The 12,098-nt window shown below is 37.3% G+C and overlaps 1 pseudogene; it reads left to right on the top strand.

The window, feature by feature from the left end:
- Nucleotides 1–1,450: 1,450 nt before the first annotated feature.
- Nucleotides 1,451–6,337, top strand: LOC147421385 (uncharacterized; annotated as a pseudogene).
- Nucleotides 6,338–12,098: the final 5,761 nt, after the last annotated feature.

Below are 12,098 nucleotides of genomic sequence, written 5' to 3'. Positions count from 1 at the left end.
ATCACCACTAGGTTTAACACTAGGTTGGTAATGGGACACTTTTATGTCCTGTTAAGTGACCATTTTCCTTGAGTTTTTTCAAGAGTTTCAAAATGGATTTTGAAGTGCTATCTGTCTAGAAAGTTGTCTCATGAGCTGAAAAAAACTCAACATTTTTTTGGAATATCAATTCCATCTTTAACCTTGTCCTTGGACAACATTTCACAACCTAAACTGTGTGAAAAAACGGGTCCTGTTTTTGGGTTTTTTCAACTTTTTGCAACTATACCACTCTAGAATTCATGTTTGTGAGGTCTATAATGCTAGAGAACTATCTTTAGTAGTCCTCAACATGTCCTGATGCTTCTAGGGAGAAATAAATGTTAAAGTTGTAAGTTATGACCAAATTACAAAAATTGTCAAATCCTGTTTTTTAGCCAATTTTAGCTCTTCTATGATTTTTTTGGTGGATTTCATGATATCCAAATGCATTTTTGATTTTCTATGTCGCATATTGTGACATAAAGCTAATATTCCTTGAGTTTTGCGGCACCTAATACCCTATTTTGCATAGTAGACAACGATGGTTGATTTTTTCAATTATAGAAGAAAACAAAACATTCTAGTATATCAAGTATAGCTATTTCAATATTGTTAGTTTCTTGTGACAACTACATGCATTTTGTAGGTAGTAACCATATCTAGTCATAAGGATCAAATTTTGCTAGATATTGAATAGCTTCTATGGGATTCTACAACTCATAATGTTGAACCCAGTTTTTTCATGTTTGCTGTATTTAGTACTTCATCTTTGTCCCCAAGATTCCCCTTGGTAAGAGATGTATTATTCTTTTGACATGCTCCGTGGCTCCCTATGAACCTAAAGGACAATACGGAACTAAGAAAACATGCATATATTATTTGTATTGAGCGTGGCTATAGAAACTTTGATGATAGGTTTGCAGAATGGTAAAAATTCAACTTTTTGTACCTATTTCATTTGGCAAAACAAAAAATCGTGAGTGAGAAGCAATCGTATGTTCTGATCACCAACCCATTGAAGTTAACTAGGGAATTTATCTCAAGTCCTACAAAAATCCCTAATCTTATTTTTATGCAACAAAACGTAAGAAATGACGGTTTTGATGAAAATGTACTAGTCTATCAACTTTGGAGGCTTGGTGTGACCAAAAGATGAGAAATTTTACAAGTTTCTTATTTTTTCCATGTGTAGTAGGCCTTGAACTATAAGCTCATAAAAGGATTTTACAAAATGAGTGGATCTACTATGGTTTTGGAGGTTTTTTTCAAAACCCTGAAAGGACACTTTTATGTCCTGTTAGGTTACCAACCTAGTGTTAATGATTGAGATCAATGGTGTAAAAATTTTATTTGATTCATTGTTGTATGGTTCTCATCGATGACTTTAATTCATGTGTTTTTTGTGTAGGTCGTCCTCATCTAAGTCAACATGGAAAATGGACCATTAGCGAGAGTTTGTAAATGAGATGCTCATCAACTGTCATGTTTTATTAAAGTCTTTTTGGATCAAGATCGATATACTTGCAGCATACGCAAAAATAATGTCAACGGTAGAAGTCTTTTTTATATGTCTGTTGCTTCGTTGGAAGCTCTAGGAGTTGACATAAGTGGACACGGGTTTGCGTTGCCGAGATGGGCGCAAAGTAAAGTTGCAGAGGCAGATCAAGCTCCTTTGCTTGGAGAGAAGTAAGTTCCAAATAATCCAAAGACCCTCACCATATGTTAGTCATTTGCAATGTCACATGAGGAGGAGGAGGAGGAGAAAAATCTATGTTCAAGTGACACCAACCTTGACTCTATGCTGGGATTCAAGACTCCAACAATTTTTCTAACAACCAGAAAGGGAGAAAACCTTTCTTCGGGACAATTTCTCTATGGAACATCATGCCTATAATTGCAATTTGGAGCGAATTTGCATGTGGGCTGAACAAGGACTTGGTTTATTTTCACTTAAAAAGTTCATGTATGCAGACTTAGCCAAGGACCAGAAAATGAGAGAGGCAATTGATAAGTTCATCCATCAAAGAACAAAGACACTATCTCCTTTGCATAATGTTGGACGGGTACGCTGCGACGGACGTCAGCATAGCGAGAACTCACCTCACATATAATGTCAAGTGAGGACGAAGCTCGACCCGCAGGCGCGTGGAAGCAAGCAAAGGGTGTCAACCTCTACTCGACCGACTAATGACTACTTCCTACAGAGATATCAACTCTACATGCCATCGGTTCTGTGAATGTGAGAGTCTCCTATGATGCTACCGCAAGCCAAAAGCCCATTAGAAGTTCTCGAAATGTTATGAAACTTGAGGGATATCCTATCAACACCAATAGGCCACTCTCCCTAAGGTCCGTGACCAAAAAAACCTACTCAATACCCTCCGTGCAGAAAACGCGTAGGATGTCTAGCCGGTTTTTACAGGTCAACGTTTCCGAAAACTAAAGTGCCTAATGTGTAGCTCTACTCGCTCTGATCGCGTGGATATGCTGAAATGCAAAAACGGACAACAGTTACTCACCGAAACTCCAAAATTAGCTCGCGGGTGAATCTGCCAAAACACAGGCGAATGCGCGTGATGTAAGCATCAACGCGTAGCTCTCCTCGTGGGCAACACACTGCTGCTCTCCGTTTGCGATTCTGACCACCGTAGCTCTTGTAGCACACACACACACTCTCTCACTCTCTCGCAGTCTCCCAACGACACCGAAGATCAGATTTATTAGAAGTCCCCTTACAAAGCTTTATGTTTTGGCTTATATACTAAGCCTTAGAAAACCTAATGTCCGACCAAAATGACCTTATTTGTCCCTAGGCTTCTATAGACCTTAATTACAACACTGTGAGTTGGCTTTGCTAATCCAACAAGCATCTGTGGCCTCAATACAATTGATGACTTAAAATATGAAGTTCCCGTAAACATTACAAAAGTGGCCGTAATGGCTCAAAATGATAATAACGGGATATTTGATGATTTCCATGAGCTTGTATCTTCACATTACAGCATCCATCTTCGTCTTCATCACTTCATCAACATCTTTATTTAGAATCTTTAGAGAATCTTTTAAGGATCTTTATGGAATATTTGTGGAAGCGTTGTTGAAAGGTTGACCTTTCAACACATAATAAGGAAAAACAAGAAGATGGTGACTACATGATAGAGCGACAAATTTTTCTGAAGCTAAATCAACATAGACGATATATGAGGCTCAAAGCAGGTCCACTCTTTCCAAACAATGATAAAACCAAACATACGTCAAAGAAAAACCTCCACCACAAGATGTTGAGGGAGACCATTGAAGGTGAAAAATTGGATCCAATAATGATCGATTTGGATATGGAAGATGCAAACCAAGAAAATGAGAGCAAAGCCTTGCCTACACCAAGCATGCATGATGTTTGCTATGTTCCAGCAAGTATACTTCAAGAGATGGTGACTATCATGGGATCATCCAAGATCATATCGGAGGAAAATATCCAATGTAGGTGTGGATTGTTTCTTCAAGGTATGCCACAACATTTTTTGCTTTATTCCATTTCTTGATGCAAACACAAAGCAAGTTGGCATAGGAGTAGTTCTTTTAAAGCTAAGTGGTGGAAATAAGTATGACCTATGGAGGGTTCAAATTGAATCAGTCAATCATGATTCCATTGGACTTTATATTCCTGGAAGCCACGTACAAGTATCATCATTACATGTTGTGAGTATTGATTGAGTCTAAAGTTGTGTCATTTAATATGGTTTTTTGATTGATTTGTAATTAACCTTGGTGTATTTTGAATTTAGGGTCAAGTGATAGAAGTTCCAGTTGTGTATCTAAGTATAAATGAGCATAAACCAACTTTTGAAGAGCCGGTATGAATTTTTCCTTATACTTTTGATTTTTTATGACAATTTAATTGTTTAGGTACAACCTTGCAAGGATAGAAGTCTTTCCTCATCTGTGCAAGAAATATCAAGTGCCAACTCAACTATGGAAGGAAAGAAAGATACTTGTGAAGTTCAATTGGAGGTTGGTCAACTACATAGCATTTATATCTGTTCTTAGAAGAGTTTCTTATGTATTTATTTTGTTCTCTCAAGAAAAATAACACTCCAAATAGGACCTTCACTTACTTGGAACCAAAACATTTGTCTCCTAAATATGATTTTGGGTATTCAAGATTGGTATTTGTAAGGTTTTCCATCAATTTCTTCTTGAACTTATCTCCATGAATACTTGAGTACTCTATCTATATGCTTTATTAGGTGAGAAATATTGCAAATGGATCACCCTTACACATGAAATCAACCTCCTCTTTCACAAAAGATGATACATGGTACTCAAAGATGCTTGATCAGGTTTGTATATCCAACATATGGGCACTAAGATGTTTTCTATTTGTGGTATGGTTTGTTTTTAATTAGAAAAAATTATTTGAAGGTGAATGACCAAGGCATTGGGGTTACAAACAAGAAAGTGGGAGAGGTACTTTAAGGTTCCTAAATTTCAAATTATACATCACTTTATAATATACATTACTTACACAAATTAAGTATATTTTAGTAGATGGATATTGTGGCTATTGTGGCAAGTAGCTCACCTTTGAGTGCAGGGTTTTGTACTAGTTTGGAAAATACCACCGATAAAAACAAAAGTGTGAAACTTCTTAAAACTTCTGTGAGCAATCAAAAACTTCTTAAACCTTGTATGACTCTCAAAAGCATGCGTTGCTTTTGGTTTGAAAGTTTACTTCTTTATGGTAGTGTACATAAAAAATGTTTGACAAGGCCTCTGAAGACCATCTTATATCTATCACACAAGATTTTTTTAGAATACTTTTGATACATTTTGTGATGATTATGGTGATTAGAAATGTTCTAGTTATTTAATGGAAGGTTATGTGTAGGTCACGAAGCATCCCTTAGAAAATGATGAGGAGAGTGACATTGAGCCATTTGAAATGGTACTTCTACTACCCTTTAAGTATTTAGATAGCCGTATATTTGTTTCAACTTGATTATGTCTTTCAGGTTGATGATAACCCCATCAACAATACACATTCTAAGAAGCAAAAAGTTTCTTGCTTGACTAACTTATTGGTGAGTATCACCAATAAATTGACATGAATACTTGAAATCTATAATTGTGTAGTGGTTCATTTATATTTTTCCTTTAGTCTTTTTGCTAGGGCAAAAACAAAGCAAAGAAGGACGTTCCCTCAAAAAAAAAGTATGTTTATACCACTTACTCTCTAATAAATATATGTATTAAGCTTACACCTTTACATGTTTTGACAGGTTCTTAAAGATGTTTCCAACAAACAACCATGTAGTGAAACTACGCCAAAGACAAATGGAACTTCAAAGAGGGAGAGAAAGGTCCGTGCACTATACAAAGAGAATTGTTTGACTCAAGTACATTACTATTAACTAGTGTATATTTTTCCTTTAGTCTTTTTGCTAGGGCAAAAACAAAGCAAAGAAGGACGTTCCCTCAAAAAAAAAAGTATGTTTATACCACTTACTCTCTAATAAATATATGTATTAAGCTTACACCTTTACATGTTTTGACAGGTTCTTAAAGATGTTTCCAACAAACAACCATGTAGTGAAACTACGCCAAAGACAAATGGAACTTCAAAGAGGGAGAGAAAGGTCCGTGCACTATACAAAGAGAATTGTTTGACTCAAGTACATTACTATTAACTAGTGTATATTTATCTCTTTAAGCTCATCATTAGACTTATGTGACCTATTAATTTTGCAGATTCCACTTGCTCAAAAGATGAATGTGACTCTTTCTCATCAAGGAATTAAAACATTAACACGTGTATGTATATTCACATATACCATGGGCCTTTTGTTAATTTCAAATAATGTATACTTTATGTTTTTTCTGGCTAAAACTATACTTGATATGTGGCTGCTTGCTAGTTCTACTAAGTCAACAACATGAAGAAATCAACATATACCATCTGAGGCCTTTTATTAATGTCAAATCGTATATAATTTACGTTTTTTTTTGCTAAATCTTTATTTGATATGTGGTTGCTTGCTGGTTCTAATAGGTAAAAAACATAAAGGAATCAACAAAGGAAGCCATTGCTTTGAAGCTTATGGGAGAGGAAAATGTAGATTTGATGTACAAACGACTTGATCACTTTTTGAAAGAAATTCAAGAGAAAACTCGTAAGGGATCATTTGACTTCAAGAAATCGCATGAAGGACTCGATACATTGGATGTTTTGGTGAATTGGGCATTCCAAAACAAGAAAGTGAAGCTGGCTAAGGACAAAGGAGAAGACATTGGTCAAGATGACATGGAACTACTTTAGATTGAACTTCACTAGCAAACTCATATTGGGATGATACTTTCAATCTAGAGATGATACTGTGTTTTTTGACTTTTTGTTATTTGAATATGTATCCAATGAGTATGTGACTTGTAGAAGACAATCCACTTTTTGTGAGATCTATCTCAAGAAGATTTTTCAATTGTTTATAGTTGTACTACTTCATATTTAATGAAGATGACTATAACTAGTTCGCAATTTATATGGACAAAAACATGTCATACGTACATGAGGTAGAAGTATTGTGCATTACCATTTGTCTCCTTATCATTTAAACCTCTTTTTTGCTCAATGTGAAAGTCTAAGTAGAGTGTATATGAGGTTCATCAGTTGAGCAATCCCGATCATATGCATACTTCAATCACTTATCCAAATAGTGGATCCTATTCATTATAGTATATCAAGGTACATTAGCAACATATTCCCTTTACAAAACCAGATAGAATGTATTCAATGGACTTTTTCCATCATGAAAAATATCTATTCGTAGGAGGAATCTACTAGTGAATAATTTTCATAGAAAATTTCTCTTTCTCACCGTGATCAAAAGTATAAATGAAAAAAAAAAACCAACCCTCTCATAGACATAGTGCCATAATACTCAATGGAAAAGTCAAAATTTTCATTGAGAAGTGAGTTTTAACACTTGTTTTCACACAATAAAGCCTTTTTTGGAATTGCGAATAATTTAGATGTGTCAATTTTTTATAGGCACCAGTTGCAAAAATGGTGAAAAAATGTATAGGTAAGAAAAATTCACATCACAATTAGAGAAATGTTATGCTAAAGAGTGAATAATACACATGAAAAAGATATATTGGGTATGAAAAATTTATGACATAAAAAATATGCATGTAAAACATTAGCAATCATGAATATTTATAGTGTGAAATATTGCTAGGTAGAAAAAATTTCATTAAAAAATGAGGAATTTGTCGTAAGTGCAAGAGTAAAAATAGTGCTAGATATGAAAAATTCATATCATAATTAATGGAAATTCTAAGCTAAAAGGTAAATAATCCTCATGGAAAAAAGTTTGTGTGCAAATAGCTTATGACATAAAACATGCACATGTAAAACATTATAGGGCATTGACAATAATTATAGCATGAAATATTCTCAAGTATGAAAAATTTTCATCGTCAAAATAGTCAGTTTATAGAATAAAGTGATTTTTTTTCCAAAAAAAAGATATTCCTACTCAAATAAATGGATGGAATTTAAAAAAATGAAAAAAATTAGGCACTATCAATGCTCACTGGATGAAATATTTTTAGGTACAAACATTATAGATGTCTTTTTACATAGATTCAGGTGCAAATATTTCACATTTAGTCCATTGGTTGAGTTAAAGGTAATAAAAATTATGCATAGGAAAATTACTTTTGGTAGAGAAAAAGGAAATCTACACTCGTCAAACTTTTTCTAGCTGACAGTAGAAAAATGGGTTTAAAAAGTGCCCTTTTTCTCAAGTTGAGAAAAGTCTAAAACTTGTAGTGTTAACGCCAAAGGACACCCCCTTCAGTCCACAGAAAAGGCTACAAAAATATTCAAACCTAATATATACTGTCAGTTAAATTAGTAAGGACAATTCTCCCACCCGCCCCCCCCCCCCTCTCTCTCTCTCTCTCTCTCTCTAATTCCCTGCAGAGTGCAAATACACTTTACCTTTGCTGTTGAAGGTGGCCCTTTCTGCTTCTTCAAGCAGCTTGGCACTACAGATGAGGAAGAACACTTTTGGATAAATAGCTAGCTAAACAGAAGTGATTAATCCAAAAAGGCGCTGCCCATCTGGCACTACCAACATAACGCTCTTGATATCGCAAAGAATTAATCATGTTGCTCCACATGTTGAAATATAAGTTGTAAAGGCTTTGACACGTCATGTGTCCTCTTGTATCTCGAGCCATGCCTCTATTTATAGAAGGCTTATGACTAATCAATTACAACAGTTATAGAGCGGTTCCATCTGTTAATCATGGAGCCTGATTTACCCTTGTAATTTTCTGTGGTTAAAGCGCACATTTGTAAGACCCCCATTATGAGGAGAAGCCATCGTGCGTGAAGGTAAATCACTCACCGGAAACCAAAATTTTCACAGTCAAAAACCAAGGGCAACTTTTTCCCTCACCAGAATATTCCTTTTCGCCAGCATATTATGGCCGGACAACGGCCGGAAAGTGGTCGGAAAACAACCGTCCGTTGGCTGGTGGCCGGTAGCCAGTGGTCGGAAGTCAATGGCCGGTGGCCGGTGGCCGAATTCAAAAGCGGACTTGTCTTCTCAAGGGCGGCCACACATGGGCGGATTGGAGGGTCCGATTTGGACTTATCTACACATGGCTGCCTCTCATGAGAGAGGGCAGCCCTTTTGGCCTATAAAAGGAGGCCATTTCTACACACATTTTATAGTGTGAAGTTAATGCAACAAGGTGAGTGTGAGGTGGTGAGAGTGAAGCAAGGCGGGAGCTCCATTAAGGGTATAATCCCTTTGTAAACTACTTCTTGTTTTGAAGTACTAAAGCCATTGAGTGGCTGCTTTCCCGTGGACCTAGCTCACATTGGGTGAACCACGTATATCGTGTGTACTCTCTCTCTCTCTCTCTCTCTCTCTCTATCTACTCTATAATATCGTGTATGTAAATTTGTCTCTCTCCATTAAGTAATCTACTCAATTATCTATTTAGCTACGTCTTATTTCCTAACAACTGGTATCAAAGCAAGGTTTGCTCGTAGCTAAATTATCTCAAGGAAAGGGAAGCTCAAGATTGAGAAGTTTAACAGCAAAAACTACCAACATTGGAAGATGCAGATTGAAGACTATCTCTACTAGAAGGATCTCTATTTGCCACTAGGCGGTCTTGCGAAGAAGCCCGTAGCAATGGCAGATGAAGCATGGATTGTCCTTGATCGAAAGGCACTGGGAACAATCCGGTTAAGCTTGGCGTCAACGGTGGCCTTTAATGTTTCGGAGATGAAGACCATGGACGACTTGATGAAGTCACTTGACGACTTCTACGAGAAACCATCGGCATCCAATAAGGTATTTCTTATGAAGCGCTTGTTCAATCTAAAGATGGCAGAGAATGGTTCAGTTGTAGAATACCTAAATGACTTTAGCACAAACATAAGTCAAATTCGATCGGTGAAAATCAATTTCGATGATGAAGTGCAAGCTCTCCTTATACTATCATCTCTACCGGATAGTTGGGACAGTCTTGTGATGGCTGTAAGTAATTCTATTTCTGGCACAAATACTCTTAAGTTTGATGATGTTGTGGGTGTTCTCCTAAGCGAGGAAATACGAAGGAGAAGCACAGGAGAATCATCAAGTGCTGCACTGTCAGTGGAAACAAGAGGAAGGCCTAAGGAGAGGTTCAAAAACCAAAAGGATCGTGATCGCTCAAGGCGGAGCAAGTCACGCACAAAGTCAGTTCTTGAATGCTGGAATTGTGGCAAGAAGGGCCACGTCAAGAAGGATTGGTGGTCCAAGAAGAAGAAGGAGACAGAGTCTCAAGACAACAAGCCAACATCGGAGGCCAATGTGGCAGGTAAAGTAGAGCAAGATGCTCTAATTCTCTCATTAGACAATGCGTCTAATTACTGGATAGTAGATTCCGGGGCTTCATTCCAAAGGTAATTTTGGGTATGTATACTTGGGAGATGATGAAGCTTGTGAGATTGTCGGCAAAGGTACAGTTTTTGTCAAAACTGCTAATAGAAATGAATGGAAGCTTAAAGATGTTAGGCATGTTCCTTCTCTTCGCAAAAATTTACTCTCTACAGGACAATTGGACGATGAAGGTCACAACATTGCATTCGGAAACAAACGGTGGAAGATCTCAAAGGGATCTTTGGTGGTTGCCAAGGGAGAAAAGGTCGGCACACTTTACTTGTGTACTGTTAGCACGCAACCTTCAGCTTGTGCAGCAACTACAGAAGTTGACAATGCAGTGTGGCACTACCGGCTTGGGCATATGAGTGCCAAAGGAATGCAAATCCTTCAAACAAAGAAGCTTCTACCAGGTTTGAAAGAAGTGGACTTAGAGTTCTATGAAGATTGTGTTTATGGTAAACAACAGAGGGTAAAATTTCAAAAATCAAGAAATGAAAGAAAAAATAAAAAACTTGAGTTGGTTCATTCTGATGTTTGGGGTCCTGCAAGTACACCATCACTTGGTGGCTCATTGTACTATGTAGCATTCATAGACGATGCAACTATAAAAGCATGGGTTTATGTCATGAATAATAAATCCGATGTATTTTCCATATTTCAAAGGTGGAAAGCCTTTGTGGAGAATGAAACAGGTACCAAGGTTAAATGCCTCAGATCCGACAATGGAGGCGAATATTGTAGCCAAGCTTTTGAAAGATTTTGTGCTAGCAATGGCATTCGGAGGCAAAGGACAACCCCAAGGACACCTCAACAAAATGGTATTTCGGAAAGGATGAACAGGTCAATCATGGAGCGATCACGAAGCATGCGGCTACATGCAGGCCTATCGCTTGAGCTTTGGGCGGAAGCTGTAAGTACGTCTGTGTACTTAATCAACCGGTCACCCTCAATGGCATTGGATGGGGGAGTCCCAGAAGAGACATGGACAGGTAAACCGGTGAATTATGCATTTCTCAAAGTGTTTGGGTGTGAGGCTTTCATGCACATAGATAGAAGCCTAAGATCAAAGCTAGATGCAAAGTCCAAAAAGTGTTTCTTCATTGGCTATGGAGAAGGTGACTTTGGGTATCGCCTATGGAATCCTGAAGATGGTAAAATCTTAAGGAGTAGGGATGTAATTTTTAATGAGAAAAATATGTACAAAGATTACTTGGAAAGAAAACAAACAAAAGAAACAGGTGATGAGTACATGGAGCTTGAGGACGGTGAAGACTCAAGGACTGCAAACGGTGACAATGTGCAACAACGTCAACCAAATGAGGAGCCTCAATCTATTCCCTGAAGATCTACAAGAGCAAGTAGACCTCCAGAAAGGTTTTTTCCTTCCTTCAACCATCTCTTGATCTCAGATTCTCGAGAGCCGGAATCATACGAAGAAGCTATGCAACATGAATCCAAAGAAGAATGGACAAAGAGCATGCAAGTGGAGATGGACTCACTAGATTGCAACCAAACATGGGAGTTGGTTGAGTTGCCTAAAGGTAAGCGGGCACTTCAAAACAAATGGGTGTACAAGCTGAAGGAAGAAGAAGGTGGGAAGACAAGGTACAAGTCTATGCTTGTGGTAAAAGGTTTTTCTCAAAAGAAAGGTATTGACTTCAATGAAATATTTTCTCTTGTTGTAAAAATGAACTCAATTAAGCTTGTCTTAAGCCTTGTGGATGCTCATGATCTAAATCTCGAGCAAATGGATGTAAATACGGCATTCCCTCACGGTGACTTAGAGGAGGAAATCTACATGCTTCAACCAAAGGGGTATGAAGTAAAAGGTAAGGAGAAAATGGTTTACAGATTAAAGAAGATCTTGTATGGTTTAAAGCAAGCATCAAGACAATGGTACTTGAAGTTTGATCGATGGATGTTGGATCATGGATTCACAAGATGCAACTCGGATCACTGTGTCTACACGAAGAATTTGGGAGATGGGAAATTCATCATCCTAATGTTGTATGTTGATGACATGTTGATTGCAAGTGCTAACATGCAGGACATCAAAGACCTAAAAGAGGAGTTGTCTAAATCTTTTTCAATGAAAGATTTAGGTGTTGCAAAGAGGATACTTGGTATGAA

The sequence above is a fragment of the Adiantum capillus-veneris genome, chromosome 27 (assembly GCF_014529385.1).
Source record: "Adiantum capillus-veneris isolate H3 chromosome 27, ASM1452938v2, whole genome shotgun sequence".
NCBI classification, from domain to species: Eukaryota; Viridiplantae; Streptophyta; class Polypodiopsida; order Polypodiales; family Pteridaceae; genus Adiantum; species Adiantum capillus-veneris.
This window is presented reverse-complemented; position numbering and strand designations above follow the sequence as displayed.